This window comes from the organism of the source record quoted next, unplaced genomic scaffold, assembly GCF_019419815.1.
Source record: "Pyrus x bretschneideri cultivar Hongxiangsu unplaced genomic scaffold, Pyrus_bretschneideri_v1 Contig23, whole genome shotgun sequence".
NCBI classification, from domain to species: Eukaryota; Viridiplantae; Streptophyta; class Magnoliopsida; order Rosales; family Rosaceae; genus Pyrus; species Pyrus x bretschneideri.
Window position 1 is genome coordinate 3,200,959 of NW_025999535.1, and position 18,186 is coordinate 3,219,144.

Consider the following 18,186-nt stretch of genomic DNA (forward strand, 5'->3'; position numbering starts at 1 on the left):
ACATGGTTGCCAATTATTTAGCCGAATTGTTTGAAGACGTTACATTCAAGCATATCTCACGAGTTCAAAATACTGATGCATACGAATTGGCTCAAATAGCCTTCGGAGCACGGTCGGTTTGTACTAGTAGTGCGACGTCCACACCTGGCCTTGGTTAATCAACAAGTTCTCCAACACGACCACATAATATGTACATGGGTTATGTCCCTACCTTCGTTGTTGGAACGAGACGATCCTGTAGATGTTTGCATGGTCAAGACATTACTTGATAACTGGAGAAGATCAATTATGCAGTATCTTAATAATCATAGTGGTAACCACGACCACAAGACAAGGGTGCATGCTGCAAATTATGTAATGTACTAGAAAGAGCTATACCGAAAAACTGAAGACGGTCTATTGCTATTGTGCCTTGAACCACATGAGACTGCCCAAGCTATTACAGAGGTACACGAAGGGATATGCGAGGCTTATCAATTCGGACGCAAAATACGTTGGTTGCTCTGTCGACACGGTTATTTATGGCTGAGTATGTTGAAGGATTGCATCCAATACGTACGAGGTTATGTACAATGTAAAATCCATGGCCCTGTACAAAGAGTCCCGACCGAATTACTTCACTCGATCACCAAATCGTGGTCGTTCAAAGGATGGGCCATGGATGTGATCGGCAAAATAACGTCATCTTCCAGGTTAGCAAACCATGCATGGATACTTGTTGTGACAGACTACTTCACCAAGTGGGTCGAAGCCAAGTCATATGTTGAGTTAACCTTTAAGGAGGTTTGTAATTTTGTGGACGAAAACATCGTGATGAGATTCGGCGTACTAGAGACGATTATAACGGACAACGACACGATTTTCATAGCTGATAGGTTTAGAGAATACGAGGCGAGTTTGAAAATTCAGTTCGATCAGTCCATGCTGTATTACCCATAGGCAAACGGACAGGCCGAAGCAAGTAATAAAGTTTTAATAAGTATCCTTGAGAAAATGATAAGAAAAACTTGGTATGTGACATTTGAAGTTAAATGAAGCATTATGGGCATATCAAACTTCACTTCGACCCGCAATAAGGACAACCCTATATGCGTTGACTTATTGGATTGACTCGATGTTACCGGTCGAGCTAAGCATAAACTCATTACGAGTTATCGAGCAGAGTAGTTTGTTCAATGTTGAGTACAGTCAGGCCATACGGTAAGAGTTGGAGGACTTGGAGCAAGCTCTGCTCAATGCTTATAACTTACTGGTGGCACAAAAAAAGATTACCGAACGAGCTTATAATTGACGAGTTAGACAAAAGATGTTCTGCTAAGGTGAATTAGTATGGCAAACCGTGTTACCATTTGAAATTAAAGACCCTAGATTTGGGAAGTGGTCGCCAACTTGGGAAGGACCATTCGTCGTCCATAAAGTTCTCGGTAAGGAGGCATACCATATTAAGGATCGAACTGGCTTAGTTTATAAATTACCGATCAACATGAAATTCTTAAAAAAGTATTATCTGATTACTTGGGAAATGCAAGAATAAAGAATTATTTCATCAATTTTCAAAGGACATTTACAAGAAAAATTACAAACAGTTGACCGGTCTATAGTTGCGACTAAAGCATAAATCCTAGGGGGTCGAAGAAAGAAAAACTTTAAGAGCGGCTTTCAGTTCCAGCCACTTCACTTCATCCATTGTAACCTCAGCATGTCACGTTCTTTATTAAGCTTTAGTTGTTCTATTCGCTTCACGTCAGCAACGTACTCAACCAGTCGAGGTTTGTTTGATTGAAATCCTTTTCAAGCTCGAAAGCAACGATCGACCTTTGACATTGAAGTTCAGCGATTTGACGGTCAAGATCGGCCATTTGTTCCTTTACTTTTTTGGCCTCGAGCTCTGGTTAGATAGCTTTATGAGTGACCATTGCAACCTTAAGGTCATCCTCTGCTTGAAAAGCCCTTTAAAAAAATAGTGAAATATTGCCGGGTTTGTTCTAGGACAAAAAAGAGGTGAACTACACTTTCGTTGCTCAGAAGGTCGTCGTTTGCAAGGTCGTTTAGACATTCTCTGACAGAATCAAGGCCTTTGCGTTAGAGAATTTGCGAGGCCGAGAGAGATAGAAGCCCGGCAGCTTGGCAAAGGCATCGGACGGGGCCGCGGTTGTTGAAGGCCTTGTCGCCTTGGAGGTACTAGAGATGAGGCGTCAAGCTTAACCTCCCATAAAGGCTGCACAAAAAATGAGTTACTAGAAAATAGTAAGTTAAAAGGACGGCAAATAAGGAGGTTGTATTAGACCTGCAGAGAAGAGACTTCAGCCATGTCCGTTGGTTTATTGCTCGAACCTAGAGAACTTAATGCCCGAGCTTAGTGTTTAAGGCAGTCTTTTAATTCATGCGGCCGATGAAGGTTATCTATCTTTGATGGCCATTGGGATGGCTAGAAAATATAAATAACGCTTTTCGACGAGTAGAATTTTCAATGAAATGAGTGATTGGGCACTTGGCATTTAATATTTTCTTGATTTAGAATTCTAAGGCAGGAGTTAATAAAAGAAGGTGATGATGAGTCTTACAAAAGTCGAGGTAACCTCTTGAGGAGGGATGCCAAGGTCCTAGTCCTGGAGATGAGCCGACGTTTCTGTTGTCGCTTCTAGCTCGGCAAAAGGTACCGCCTCATGTCTTGAACCTATTTCAATCACTTAGGGGCCTACCTAGCAAGATGCCTAAACCATCAGTTGGGAATCGCCATGGGCTGGTGCAACATCTTTGCCTTTATCTAGGGGTAAAGAGGTTGTCGTTAGCGGTTTAACCCGTCAATGATGCCTCACCAGTAAGGGCATTTCGCCCTCATCCTCCTGATCATGAAAGAAGAAAATTTATGAGTAAGAAAACTCGGCCAATATGAAAGAAGACTTAAGGAAATCATTATTAGATTTAGACCTCTTATTCCAGTATGATTACTGGATGATTGCTGGGTCGATGTTGACAACGGCAAAGATTTGTTCTGAGAGTGCAAGTTCTTCGACCATAGGAGCAATACCTGACTTGACTTCAACCACAACTTGTGTGGTGGGTCAAGCTACGGTTGCTTGGCCGGTGGTTCAGATCGAAGGTCCTGCGATACTGTTGCCGAGGCCTGGATGGCAAAAGAAGAGAGATGAGGACTTGGAATAGTTGCTCATGTGGTTTGGCTCGAGATAACATGAATCTCTCATTCTCCCTTCTTCATATTTTTCTTGACGCGTTTTCTAGGTTGGGCAACGTTACCGGTCGTCTCGGCCTCTGATGAGGCTGTTTACTCAATACGGTCAGCATAGCAGGTATGGCTTTCTTTGGAGGAGTGAGCTTCTTCTTGACTGTGACCATCATGATCACGTCGACCTGTTTGATCACACGGCCATCTAGAAAAACTAAACTTAAGTCAAGGGGAGGTTGAAAAGGCGAACAAAGAAATAATAGAGAAATAAAATATGTATACCTTGATTTGTTTCCTTGGATTTTGGACCGAGGGTCTTCTGAGGCTGATCCCCAAAAAACTTCCTTAAGGTTTCTTCAACTGAAACATTGAAAAAATCCGTAACGTACATTTCCCACTAGTCGGTGAAGGTGCTGGTACAATGAGTTTCTGGGGTGTTCGGTCGAAAGCGGAATTTTGCACGTCACTCTTGAAACTCATTCTCGGCCTCCTCACACTCCTTCTCTGAGGAGCTGGATAGGCGTTCTCGGCTCAAGAGTGAGCGATAAGTAAGGAATGACACAGGGCAACCCTGGAGGTAACCCAACTGATGAGCTAGGAAGTGGGGGTGATAGACTTCCCAACTTCCTCATCGAGCTTCGCAACCATATGGGAGGACACGAGCTAGGGTGAACGATCCCTAGGATTGTCGAAGATCAGCTTCCTTCACTTCCTCCCATGCTGACGTTGGAAGGATGATGGAAGAATGGTATGTCTGCGACGATAGATCAAGAACTCGTTGTCTGATAGATCTTCAAGGCTGAAGAAGTATTTAAAGATTTCTTCGGCCGAGTGAGTAGGAATGGGACGTGAGGCCAGCTAAAGACCCATCGCCTCAGAGGAATTGAAGCTTGGGACTTCTGGCCTCAATGTCGAGAAGTAGACTTGCAGCCAGAGTTGGAAGACCTAGAGTATGCCATTTTGGTAAGGGTCGATCTTCCCAACGAAGGCTTTGGCCAAACACCGAGTCAGGTTGGTAAATATGGCCGAGCTGAGGACCAGGATATGGCCACTGGCCAGAGTTTCGGCCACTGGCATGTTCTTGGCCAAACACTTGTTCGACTTGGTACAAAAAATGTATTTATTGTACCAGTAAAACAAGAAAGCCTTATGCGCTCGTTTCTTTAAGCTCTTCTTCCTCGGAACTAGCAAAATGGTTAATGAGGGTGTTGTAGTTGAAAAAGTTTTATGTAGTTTCTGCACATCCTCATTCGACGGCCTGTGATCTTTCTTTATCAAGACCTCAACGACACGCTCGTCGAAGATTGTCTTCAGATCCAGGTCGAACTTGTACCTGGAAAAAGTAATATCGACTGGGAGACTGGAGGGTGAGGTGCCAAGTATGGCCGTGATGTCTAGTACATTTAGACCAATAGGGCCAAGGGGGAGGATCATGATGTTAGTGGCCAAGCACCAGAAACTCAAGACGACTATCACTAACTCTCGATGCATGTTCATCTCAATGGTCGAGAGTTTGATGGGGTCAAAGATGTCAAGAGTTCTCCACTCGTTGCCAAAGTGTGGCTCCATTCGAGTGACCCAAGCAACCCAGGTTGCCGTGGTCGAGGGCCAGTCTCCTTGGGGTTTGGCCGATTCCCATTTCGACCAGTCATGCCTTTGGAATAAGGGTTTCAGACAGTGGACCTTTAACATCTCAGTGATGGCTTCTGGGACGTTATCTTTGAAAAGTGGGCCCAGAGTCTGGTGGGAGGCACTTGAGTCATCCTCGGATTGGATAATTTTGGTGGCGTTTCGATCAATAATATCTCGGCACTTGGTGCATTCTTCGGTGAGCTTAGTGATGAAAGTGTTGGCAACCATTGATGAAGGTTTGAAGGTTTTATGGGTTTCAAAAGTTTGGTTTCTGGGTTTGAGAGCAAATGGTAAGAGATTCTAGAGATTTGAAAGTAAATTTGGGCTGAGTATTTATAGGCATTTGGGAAGAAGATCAACAGGTTAATTTTAAAAGAATGAGGGGTAAGTTCGACCAAAATGTTTCGTAATCATGCCAGATATTTGAAAATCCAGGTGAAGAGGTCGAAAGCTCACGAATTGAGGATGCATGATTGCATTTGACGGCAAGGTTTATGGCAAAGGGATGTTTCAGTGTCCGCACGCGTCAAAAAGGCCGAAAAGCTCGTGAATTGAGGTTGCACGATTACGTATGATGACGAGTTTTATGGCGAAATGACGTTTCAGTGTCCGTACTCCTTAAAAGTCATTATTGAGGGACAATCGTACTGTGAAGATGCCACGTGGTAGGGAATCTGACATGATTGAGATCGTGCAATCATGCTTATTAAATGCGCTTGGGTGGATGAGATATTCGAGGCTTTTCAGTATCCTTTAGGAATATGCTAAGGGTTTATTTCGCTTCTTCAAGGTCGAGGCTCATCCATGAGTCACAGGCCGAAGATCTCAGAAGCTAGGGGGCAATGTTTGGCCCCAAAATATTATTTTGGGCCAAGCTTGGGATTATTCTCGACTCAATGACATTTATCTAGAATTTTCTTGTGGGTTATCTAGTTAGGGCCAGCCAAATCCTGTTGTGAAGAGGATTAAAAGTAGTTGATTCCTAGTGGAACAAGGAGTTTTGAAGCCGACCATTATGTTGGTAAGCTATGAAATAATAATTTTGGTACATACTGATACGTTGGTACTATGAAATATTTATTTTGATACGTACCAAAATGATGGTACGTTATGAATCCCTAAAAGTGATTGTTACCAACCCTCAAACCAACTTGACTAACTTGTACAAGCCTTTGTCAAAAAGAACTGGAAAATAATGAAACATGAATAAACAGAGGAAGTGAACAAAGCTAGATTCAATCCGGCATGTACAAAGATCGGCAAGTGTTGGTATGTTTAAAACCCAAATATACCATAAACTAATAATATTGCATCAAAAACTGAATCAACCCAAATTGACCAAAAAGTATTTTGGAGAAATAAAGTAAATATGTTGACTCAGAAATATTATTAAAAAATATAATTTTGTTATCGAAATGGGATTTGCGAGTTTGGGTTATCTGGAAAAGAACGGATGAGAATAAAGAAGATGTTAAAAATGGACGATGTGTTGAAGGTGGCAGCAAAGGACAGAAGCAGAGCGATTGATATGCGATGGTCCACGTTTAATCGCACCTCAAACAAATTTCTCACCTCTTAATTTCCTGCTTGGACAATAATGACCAACTTTTATTGAAGAGGATCTTTTTCCGATTCTCTTTGTGAAGATTTTAGAGATTTCCACATTTTAGTCGTTTATCGTATGTCGTGCAGTTAGTTTTCATCAAGTACTATTTATGTTTAATTTTAAATAAAAAAAATCAAATAATTTCTGATCGCACGTTATATAATGAATGATTAAAATGTAAGGATTTTTAATATCTCTATAATTTAGATCTGCATGGGATCCAAATCCAACTTTTATAGCGATGAGTTCCACCAGACAACTTTTATAATTCAAACCAACATAGTTACAATTACCATTTAGCTGGCACTAAGAACTTTGCCTAATAGGTTATGGATGTTGAAACCTGTTTTCCTTCCTTTTGTGTTACTTCTTGGTCCATTGTGTACTATTAGTACAATACTCTCCCTCATTTCCACAAAGACAATTCTTGTTCTTCATCAACATGATATCATTTCATTGTATAATAAAAATATGAGAACCATTCATTTTCTTTATCATCATTTAAACATCATCAACAACAACAACAACAACAAAGTCTTTTCTCACTAAATGGGGTCGGCTAATGAATCCTAGAATGCCATTACGCTGGTTCTATGTCACGTCTTCTGTTAGATCCAAGTACTCTAAGTCTTTTCTTAAAGTTTCTTCCAAAGTCTTCCTAGGTCTTCCTCTACCCCTTCGGTCTTGAACCTCTGTCCCGTAGTCGTATCTTTGTCACATGTCAAAACCACCGTAACCGATTTTCTTTGATCTTTCCTTTAATTTCGGCTACTCCTACTTTACCTCGAATGTCCTCATTCCTAATCTTATCCTTTCTCGTGCGCCCACACATCTATCAAAGTATTCTCATCTCCGCACTACACCTATTTTATGTACATGTTGATGTTTCACAACGACCCTTGCTCACTTATCACTATGCTCAGGCCACACAGCGTGCTATTTACGAGTGACGACCTAGCTTTAGCGCAATTTCGTTCAAGATTCATTATCATAAGGATTCGACGTAACATAGGAGTGCCGGCTGTCGACTACCTAATGCCCTCCCCCTCCTCCTTTATTCGGGCTTGGGACTGGCAATGTAAGATAAACTTACACAGACGGAGTTCATCATTTAAACATCATCTTTAAAAAAATCGGTAAGATAAAAAGCAAGGTGTGATAGAAGAGGAGGGAATAAGATGAGAATAGAAGGGGAAATAATCTTACTTCATTTGGAATCTATACTTTTTTTTTGCGGCTGACAAAATGCACTGAAATGTTGTCCATACTTTTTTTGACAACATCGATACACATCTGCCATGCACAGACTTTTTCTGCTGAAACGTGCTGCGACATTGATTGCAAATTTTTGTTCAATTACATAAGAGCAAGTGAAACCTACGAAAACGTCCGGCCAGATTCCAATACCGGACTGGAAGCAAACAACCGAGACTGATGTTGAAAATGGACATCTACATGCAAATATATAAACACGAAAAAAGCCGGGTTCCAACAAGCAAATTAAGTACTGTAGAGTTCAGCTTCAAATCTACTTTTGCATCTGTATTCTTTTGTCCCGTACCGGCAGCTCCACTGGCATCTGGGCTTCGTGGGGATGATCTGGCCCCTTGTACACCCTTGGGTGGTTGAAAAGCGCTCTCCCAAGCTGCACTAGAGAGTTTGTTTTAGAAGAAAATATTCAAGACAGATGATGCAGAGCAGTTGCGCAGTGAAAATAATAGTAAAGCCGAGCACAACAGTCATGGTGAGAGATTCACTTCCATATACTTTTTCTTCTCAATTTGTGTGTGTGGTTGTGAGAAAATGTTTTGATGTTTGTCAAGACAAAATATTAACAAACACCAGGGGGATGCTAGACAAAGTATACAAAAATAGAAACGTAAAGATAACTCAAAATGGTGGAAAAGGAGTGAAGGGATATTTGGAGAACAGTCAAAAGGCTATGCAGTAACCGATACTTCAACAGACTTCCTTTCCTCTAGCAAACAGAAGGGATACATTGAAAGAAAATGAGAAGTGGAGTCCGAAATACAACCTAAAATAGCCAGAATCTCAATAACATGACAAATAAGAACATCGGCCATTTTCACCCAAAGAATAACAACTAGGAGAGAAGAAAACAAGGAACAGTAAAGGAAAAGGCGGTTCTCACAAGAAAGCTATTTCTTAGCCTAATTACCTTATATAAAAACCTACATCATAAACAGTTTAAAAAAAATTAATATGCTAAATCTCATCTGTGGTTGACTTCTTTATCAGTTTTATCATCACTTTGTACAGTTGAAGCTATACAAGTAGACTCACTCGGCAATAGTATACTGGGAAACATTGATGGTACCCCATTTTTGTGGATTTTGTACCCATTTCGCTCCTAAACAATATAAGTATCAGTAACCAAAGCCATTTCTCAGAAGTCGCATCAAATAATCTCACTTGGAATCTACTAAAGGCTTAAAACAAATACCAGGTATTTCGGGTTTGATGTATTTTAATCTTCCAGACACGCATGGAGCACCTCCAAAACAATTACCAAGCCCAAGTCTAGACGAAATGGTGAAGGAACCATATTATTCCATATATACAGGAATAAACTAGCAGAATAAACTGAGACAAAGGCTAATCAACTTCAATGTACATGGGCACATGGAAGAAAGCATTCAGATGCACGCAAATACGATTTTAAACAAGATCTGAAAAGAAATCTCAGCACAAGGAATATTCCCCATTGGTTCAAACAAGTTACCTATATCCAAATGGATGGCACAATAATCTAAGTAGAAATTAGGTTTTCATCATTCATTTTGCTACTTCATTGATTAAAACCTTATTCTTTTTTCATTTTTGATCAAGGTCTCTGGGTATTAATAACATCATTAATTATTTCAATAATAAAATATTTTTACCTAAAAATATTTATTTAGTGTTAAAAATGTTACAATTAGTATATTTATATTTATGGCTAAATTTTTTATCATATATTTTTATTTTTAGTTTGTACCCATTTTTTATTTGCAAATCTTTTTTAATTTGTACCCATATATTAATTTCTTTTTGTGCCCATATTTTTTAAAGTTTTATTTGTATTTGTGTCCATGTGTTTACTGTAACATCCCACATCGCACAGAGGAGTGGATCTTGTAAGCCTTATATGTATATTCTCATCTCTACCGAGCACGAGGCTTTTTGGGAGCTCACTGGCTTCGGGTTCCATCGGAACTCTGAAGTTAAGCGAGTTCGCACAAGAGTAATCCCAGGATGGGTGACCCACTGGGAAGTTCTCGTGTGAGTTACCAGAAATAAAACCGTGAGGCTGTGGTTGGGGTCCAAAGCGGACAATATCGTATTACGGTGGAGTCAAGCCCGGGATGTGGTGGGGGTCTGGGCCGGGGTGTGACATTTACTGTCACGTGACATTTTATAATTAAATCAATGATAGAAAAATTACATATGGTATATTTATGTTTTATGGCTAAACTTTGTATCATATATTTATATTTTTAGTTTGTACCCACTTTTAATTTGCAACTTTTTTTATTTTTATTTTTTATTTTAAATTTGTAGTATTTTATTTTTAGTTTTAATTTGTACTCATAATTTTTTAATCTTTTATTTGTACCCTAATTTATTTATAATGTACCCATTCTTCTTTATTAATGTACCACTTTGTTATATGTGAAATGTACCAATTTTTTTAACACTATGGATACATTCTTTTGCCATTTATTATTTCTTATTGTTACATAGTTTTTATCCATTTATTCAATTAAAATGTTTACATTTTTTTTTTATCGTAGCCGTTTCTAATAGTATTATAATGAGGGATTTTAAATTTATAGGATTAGAAATCTTATAAAATATCAAACAATTAATGTCAAAACTATAAAAATATAAATATTAATAGCAATACAATAAGGTGTACAAAGTCAAGGGACTTTGATCAAACTTTGAATACCATTAAGGTTTTAGTCAAAGAGTGTTAGAGACTAGGGACCACATCCAAAGTATCCCATAATCTAAGCACTATTACAATTATGACATAAAAATCTAACATTGAAGATGCTTATCTGATTCCGACAATTATACAACTAACCACCCAATGAACATAAACTAAGTCAATCGTGTGAGGACGTACCACATGGTATATCCATGCTCTCAACATTTACCAAGCCATTATGAGAATTATATCCATCATATATTTTCAATGATCTCAAGTCAGGACTAGACAGTGATCTAGAAATATTTAAGCACATATTGTTATTGTCCTCAAAGAAAAGCACATATCAACATCAATAACTTCTAGGAGAGGTATTTAAACAACAGTTAATAAAAATGTACGTTATAATATTCATAAACAGGCTGAAAACACATAATCAATGACAATAACCATGTTTGAAGAAATCAGTAAAAGTTTCTTACATACAAAATCTACCAAGTATTCTTTAAAAAACTAACCATTGGTCACAATTTTTCACATTGAAGATTAAATAAGTTAAAGTTATACCAAAAAAGCTTACGAAAGCGGAGATTACTTAGAATTTAGCATAAAGCACAAGTATTGAGCACACCCACCATTAAAATTCAAATCATTTTTCTGCCTTTGCTTTCTGGGTCCACATTTCTAACTAAAAAATTTCAGAAACAAAATTGAAAAAGTACTTTCCTGTGCTACATTTTATCAAAAACCAAACAGAACCCAATATGCATATGTATATACATATATACATATATATATGTATATATATGTTTGTGTATATATATATATATTATATGTACGTATGTATGTATGCATGTATGGAGAGAGAAAGAGACAAAAGGATGGTAGTGTAAGAAAAACCGTTAAGAGGAGGAAACCTTTTCTCATGAATTGAGTCAACATGTATCTTTACGCGTAATTAATCTTAAGTGCTAAGGGTAATGAAGTCGAACGGAATATATACGTGGTTCAGCAAAAGAAGGGGAAAATAAACCATGCATATGCACATGTCATGGTGACTTATAGCATGATTCAAAGCCGGAAAATGAAAGAATGAATGCCCGTTCTAGAAATGGTTTCGACTCTTTGAATAATCAACCAGAGTAAAAGCTCAAGATGTGCATGGTGGACCACTAAGTTCGACATTAGAGCATCTTCAAAGAAGATGTTAAAAGATAAATGTTAAATGTTAATTTAATGGCTGATGTGATAATGTCAGATTTTCTCTTTTTCCAACCGATACGTTTCTTTGTTATAAATGATATTTGTAGGATCCATTTTAAAAAGAAATCAATTAAAATACATTTTTTAATATCTATAATTGATGCATTAATAGGACCCACATAATAAAATAATTAAACAAAAAATTGACATCATCATTTCTCATATGTCAAAGTTGACATATGAAAACTCATATGTCAATCTACATAGAATTGACATATCGGTTAGAGCTTAATCCTACCTTCAACTTTGATTACATGGAATTCCACCTAGGATTTGACATCTCTTTTGAAGATGATCTTAACAATCTCTTATTCGACTATTAAATGACCAGTGTATTAAATAAGAGAGAATACTAAATGCAATAGTATGCAATAGTATCACTCTTAATTTTACGGGATGCCTATCAACAAATGAGGGTTGGTACATAAAATTCTCCAAACCTAATTAGCTTATGAAACATTTTAGAGAAAATAATTTATACGCATATTAGAAGCATGTGTCGTTCATATAAAATAGTGTGTTGATCAATAAATAAACATAAAACAAATATTGCGCGCAATAAATGTATGCAAGTTTTTCTCATTTTTGAAATTAAACATTAGACTAAATTATACTTTATTTGGCTGGGAATATTTATATGATATGAGTCCATTGTTATCTTAGCATCCTCTGTTAATGGTATAAATATGTGTAAACTTTTATTCACGTGGTAATATTGTGTCGCCAAATGATTGAAACCCACACCTAACCCTGCGTAACCTGAAACCAAACGGACCCAAACTGGGTCAGCCCAAATGAACATGGTCCGCACCTTCTTTCGTCAATTGGTATCGGTTCGACTAAAAGAATACCCTTAATCCGTTGACCCATGAACCCGATATAGTGGGTATTACTCTATCGGATCCAACCCATTTTATCTCACACCCGCATCCGGATTAAGACTCTCTCTCTCTCTCTCTCTCATCAGGGTCACCCGCAATCAAGCCCCGATTCGCCAGACCACCGATCGGATTCCCTAAGATTTTTTAAGATACAAGGTCATTTAACAATTGCGGTAAGACCCACTTCGAATTTTGTCAAACTTTGTACTTTATTATTCCCCTCACTCTGTTAGGTTGGAAATTTTAAATGTTTATTTGGTGGTTTTGGTGTGACCCAGATCTTAAATGCATATGGTTGTTCTGTTGCTTAGGGATTTGAAGATGAAATGTTGAAACTTCAGAGCTAAAATTTTGTATTTTGGATGTAATTTTATTTGAAATTAATTTTTGTTTAAGTTGGTTTTTGGGTTTTGATGAAATTCAAGTCATGTGGTTATGTATATGTCATGATTTTGTATGATCAGGAGGAGCAGGATTTGACGTTAGTTTTATCATTTAAATTGTGATATGGGTTCCAACAAAAGTAAATTTGCGATATGGGTCAACGGTACCTTAACAACTGACTCCAAATGTTGACTTTCGGTCCCATTTGATATATATTTCTTTTTCTTTTTTTTGGTTGGAAAAATTCGACTTGTCAAGTTGTCATGATGTCTTCTTCGTTTATTTTTCGGGTTATCTCAGTGGCTTCATGCACATTTTTCTTTGAGTTTGAGATACACAGTTTGCATTCGGACGGTTTTGTTGACCTAAATTGTTGTCACATGTTCTAAAGTTTACTGTTTTTGCTGTGTGTATCAAGACTTAGTGACCTGCAGCTCTCTTTATATATGTAACAGGTTTAGTGAGAGGTTCAACGCTGGATCTTTCAGCTATTAGCTTATGATCGTAAATTCCCTAAATTCATGTTGAGTCATATTTAAATCTTGTATGCAGTGCTATTCAATGGATAATTATGTTTGAAGATTTAATTTTGGAATTGATCTTCAAGTTGCGAGGCTTCATGGGTTTGGTTGACATAATTTACTTTACCTGCGTTATCCACTCGTTTTAAGGTTGAATTTTTGGCCATTGTATGCGCTGTGTTCTAGTTTGCTTCCAGGTTTGCCTCAGGAGATCTCTAGAGGGAAAAATTAATTCAGTCGTTGTCTTGTGCACTAAAAAAGTTTTTTTTAAAAAAAAATAAAAATCAATTTTTCAGGATCCAATTTGTGAAATGAAAGTACTCAACTACACATACGTTTTGAATCTTGTCATTCGTATCTTCTGACTGATAACGTTCTTCGTGACTTTAAACAAATGATAATGTGGTGTTTTCTTCCTGTAGTGATGCAGTGCGTATATGCTGGTGCGTGTCTGTGCATTGTTTATTTATAGTTCGGTGTTCATTGGATGATGTAAGTATTGCAAGGTTTTGGTCTGAAAATATTTGACTTCCTGTAAAGGGTGTATCCCAAGGAGTTTACGTGCACCAAAATTTTATCAGTGTGATTAGTTGTAAAATCTCTATTAGTATGAGAGCTTTCGCGTATGCATGTAATTATACTAGTAAATGCACCCTCACATATATTGTCATTCACCTATACTAGTAAATGCACCCTCACATATATTGTCACAAGAAGCTCAGTGGATCGAGTAATAGTGGGACCACCCATCTGAGAAACCATTTAATGCGATGTCTTAAACGATCGAACTTTGATGTATCACAACTACTTTCAGCGAAGAGAAGGAAAAAAGATAATATCGTTGGCGTAGATAGTATTAATGGTGATGAAGCACAGAGAAAAGATGATTATATTCAGCCAGGAATTATAAAGTTCGATCAGGATCCGAAACAGGATGAACTAGTTACCATTGCAAGCGGAAAGTTTGATCACGACCGTAGTCGTTATGATCTTGCTCGTATGATTATATTGCATGGTTACCCGTTCACCATGGTTGATGATGTTGGATTCAAAGTTTTTGTGAAGAACCTTCAGCCATCATTTGAGGTTGTGCCAAATAATGATGTTGAACAGTTTTGTATGGAAATTTATAGGAAGGAAAAACATCAAGTGTATGAGATGCTTAACAGTTCGCACGGCAGAATTAACCTTTCTGTTGAAATGTGGTCTTCTCCAGAAAACGTTGAGTACCTGTGTTTGACGGCACACTATATTGATGAGGACTGGAAACTACAAAAGAAAATTCTGAATTTTGTCACACTTGATTCTACTCAGACGGAGGACTTGCTTTCAGAAGTAGTTATCAAATGTCTAATGGACTGGGACATTGACAGTAAGTTGTTTGCCTTGACATTTGATGATTGTTCCACCGACGAAGACATTGTTCTAAGAATCAAGGACCGGATCTCCCAAAACAGGCCTCTCTTGGTCCATGGTCAGTTATTTGATATTCGCTCTGCTGCACATCTTCTAAATTCAGTTGTGCAGGATCTTTTAGAACCAATGAGAGAGGTGATACAAAATATTCGAGGAAGTTTCAAACACGTAAGAAGTTCACAAGTGACACAAGGGAAGTTCAATGAAATTGTTCAGCAAGTTGGAATCAATAGTCAGAGGAGATTAATTCTTGATTTCCCAGTTCGATGGAAGTCAACGTATCTTATGCTTGAAACAGCCTTGGAATACAGGGGTGCATTTTCTTTCCTGCAAGAGCATGACCCTTCGTATACATCAGCTTTAACAGACACAGAATGGTTTATTTGAAACTTCTTGTTGAAATCACCAATGTCTTTTGTGGCAACAAATGTCCAACTGCAAGTATATATTTTCCTGAGATTTGTGATGTTCACATCCAATTAATTGAATGGTGCAAGAGCCAAGACGAATTTCTTAGTTCTATAGCATTAAAGATGAAAGCTAAGTTTGATAAGTACTGGAGCAAGTGCAGTTTGGCTTTGGCAGTGGCAGCAATCTTGGATCCCCGATTCAAAATGAAGTTGGTGGAGTATTACTACTCCCAAATATATGGTAGTACTGCTCTGGATAGGATTAAGGAAGTTTCCGATGGCCTCAAGGAACTTTTTGATGCTTATTCAATTTGCTCAACAATGGTTGATCAAGGTGAGTACCAGCACTGATGGTAGGGATCGATTGAAGGGATTTGACAAATTTCTCTACGAGACCTCTCAGAGCCAAAACATGATATCAGACTTGGACAAGTATCTAGAGGAACCAGTTTTTCCACGCAATTGTGATTTTAAGATATTAAATTGGTGGAAGGTCCACACACCAAGGTACCCTATTTTGTCCATGATGGCACGTGACGTTCTGGGAACTCCTATGTCAACTGTTGCACCAGAATCAGCATTCAACGCTGGCGGTAGACTGCTTGATGAATGTCGAAGCTCACTGAATCCTGACATTCGAGAGGCTTTGGTATGCACACAAGATTGGTTGAGGGTGGAATTAAAAGGCATGCGAATTACAGTTTGAGTTTTACGTTTGTCTTTCGTTATGACCTATACTTAGCAGTAATCTTATTGCAATAATTATTGATAACTCTTTTCTATCAGATGACAATTCATTGTCAAGCCGTTCTGCTAGACCAATCCCTTCAGCCAGACTAATTCGTGCTGAGTAGTTAATTTTCTGATGGTATGTTTCTGCTACATTTCCTGCATTTCTCCATATCTATTTCACTAACAGTATGCAGCAATGTACCGACTTATGGTGTAATCTTGTGATGCAAGGTTGATGGATAAGCTATTGGCCTATCCGGTGCTGTTAAAATGATGTCAGACACACCTAAAGCTGGTCTGGGCAGTGAACCTTATCTATATTTCCATCTCTTGATATCTATCCATACAGATATCAAGTAGGTGATTGGTGTGAGGAATGAGTAATTTAGAGTGCTATTTATACACACGTTAGTAAAGATATTTACTACAAATTACTTTTCTACATCTCCAGACCTACAAAGACGATAGTGAGTCAAGAGATAAAAGACAAAAAGGATGGTCCATCCCTAAAACAAATTGCAAACAGTGATGGTTCAACTTCATCCCCAAAGAAACGTCAGGCACATATATAGCAATAATCGATCTACTTAATTAGTTTTAAAAATCATTTTCCACAAGAGAATTGAAATATTGACACCTGTGGTTTCTTGTCAAGCTTAATTGTAAATTTTAGGATATCAACCAGATCCCGACATCTGTACGTAAATTAGAGGGACCTCCTTCGCATGTTTTAGATTGAACAGAAGCTGAAATTAACAAAATGTGGGATGCTCAATCAGTAATCTATATATTTATGTTTATGCACAAAACCTTCATCTCAAATTCTCAATCAATATATTTTAGATTATTCTTACAGTATGAACTCCTCACTGTTACTGGAACAGTATCATCGATGATGTTATTCCCGCGTACTTTGAAGATGCAGGTATTACTTTACCGGTAGATATAGACAAGCTTTCGTCCATGTTGCTCCGCATTGGCTTCAATCCAGTAAGGAGGGTAACAATATGGTGAGGGAATCATTTGGAAAGATAACCATAGGCAATTTTTAAACCCGTTTTGGTAAAAATACCCAACTCCAATGAAAGGTTGGGTCAAAAATGTGTGGAATCCACCAGGCCGAATGATGGCCTTCTGGCTATCGGGTTGGCTATTTCTAACTGTCCACTCAGCTGTTTGTTGGGGCCCATTTGTCACCTTCCAACGTGCTGATATCAGCAGCAATGACTAGTTGACGTCATCTAGTTGTTGGATTTTTTTATATTTTATATTTTTTTTTCAGACGAAATCTTAAAAAAAAAAAAAATTAATTGTAATTTTTTTTCCTATAATATGTTGTGGTCTTTAATATTTAAGTTATCTCATTTCAATTAAGTTGTATTTCAGTTAAATTGTGGAGAGTTACTCATTTAGCAACACATGTCACTCGAAATCCGATCCAAAAAATTATTGAAATTATATAAGGATAAGAAATCCGGAGGCTTATTCATTTAGCGACAAGTCGTATTCAAAATATATCTAGATAATAAATTAAAAATGGAGGCTTATTTTAATATGATAGTTTAATTCAATTACCGAATAAGTTAAAAACAAACTTAAAAATAATAAATTATTGAGGAGCTATGTTTAGCCCCAGTTGGAGATAGTATATACATATAGTTTGACACTATTCATTTAAAAATAATTTTTTGCAGGGCTATATTTAGCCATTTCGGTTGGAGATGACCTTATAACACACATTATCATAGAGTTCGACAATGTTACTGTTCATGTAGCACACTAGTGATCCAATTATACTTCCATTCCTAACCGAGGTGTCTATGGACCACTTATATCTACACTTACTGTGACACCAAGTAAGTTTTGACCGCGTTATTGGATTTCTGATTTTCTTTCTACTTGCACGCATCTTAAAGTCCTGAGAACTTTCACTCGTCAGATTTTAAGGTTAAGAAGAGAAAATTTTCACTGTGACGGGAACATGGGTGGTACACCACTTGTTTTTATATACGTGGTGGGAAATTGTATTTTTTAAGTTATTAACTTTTTAGCACATATATTTCATCATTGATATAATGACACATGGTGTACCACTCCGTGTTCTAGTCACATTGAAAAATCTCTCGATACTAGTTACTGGGGGCTATCTGCCGCATTTGTGTCTGTCGCATTGGTTTTGGTTGTCCTCCGAATGGCTGGTTACTAAGGGTCTAAAGACGA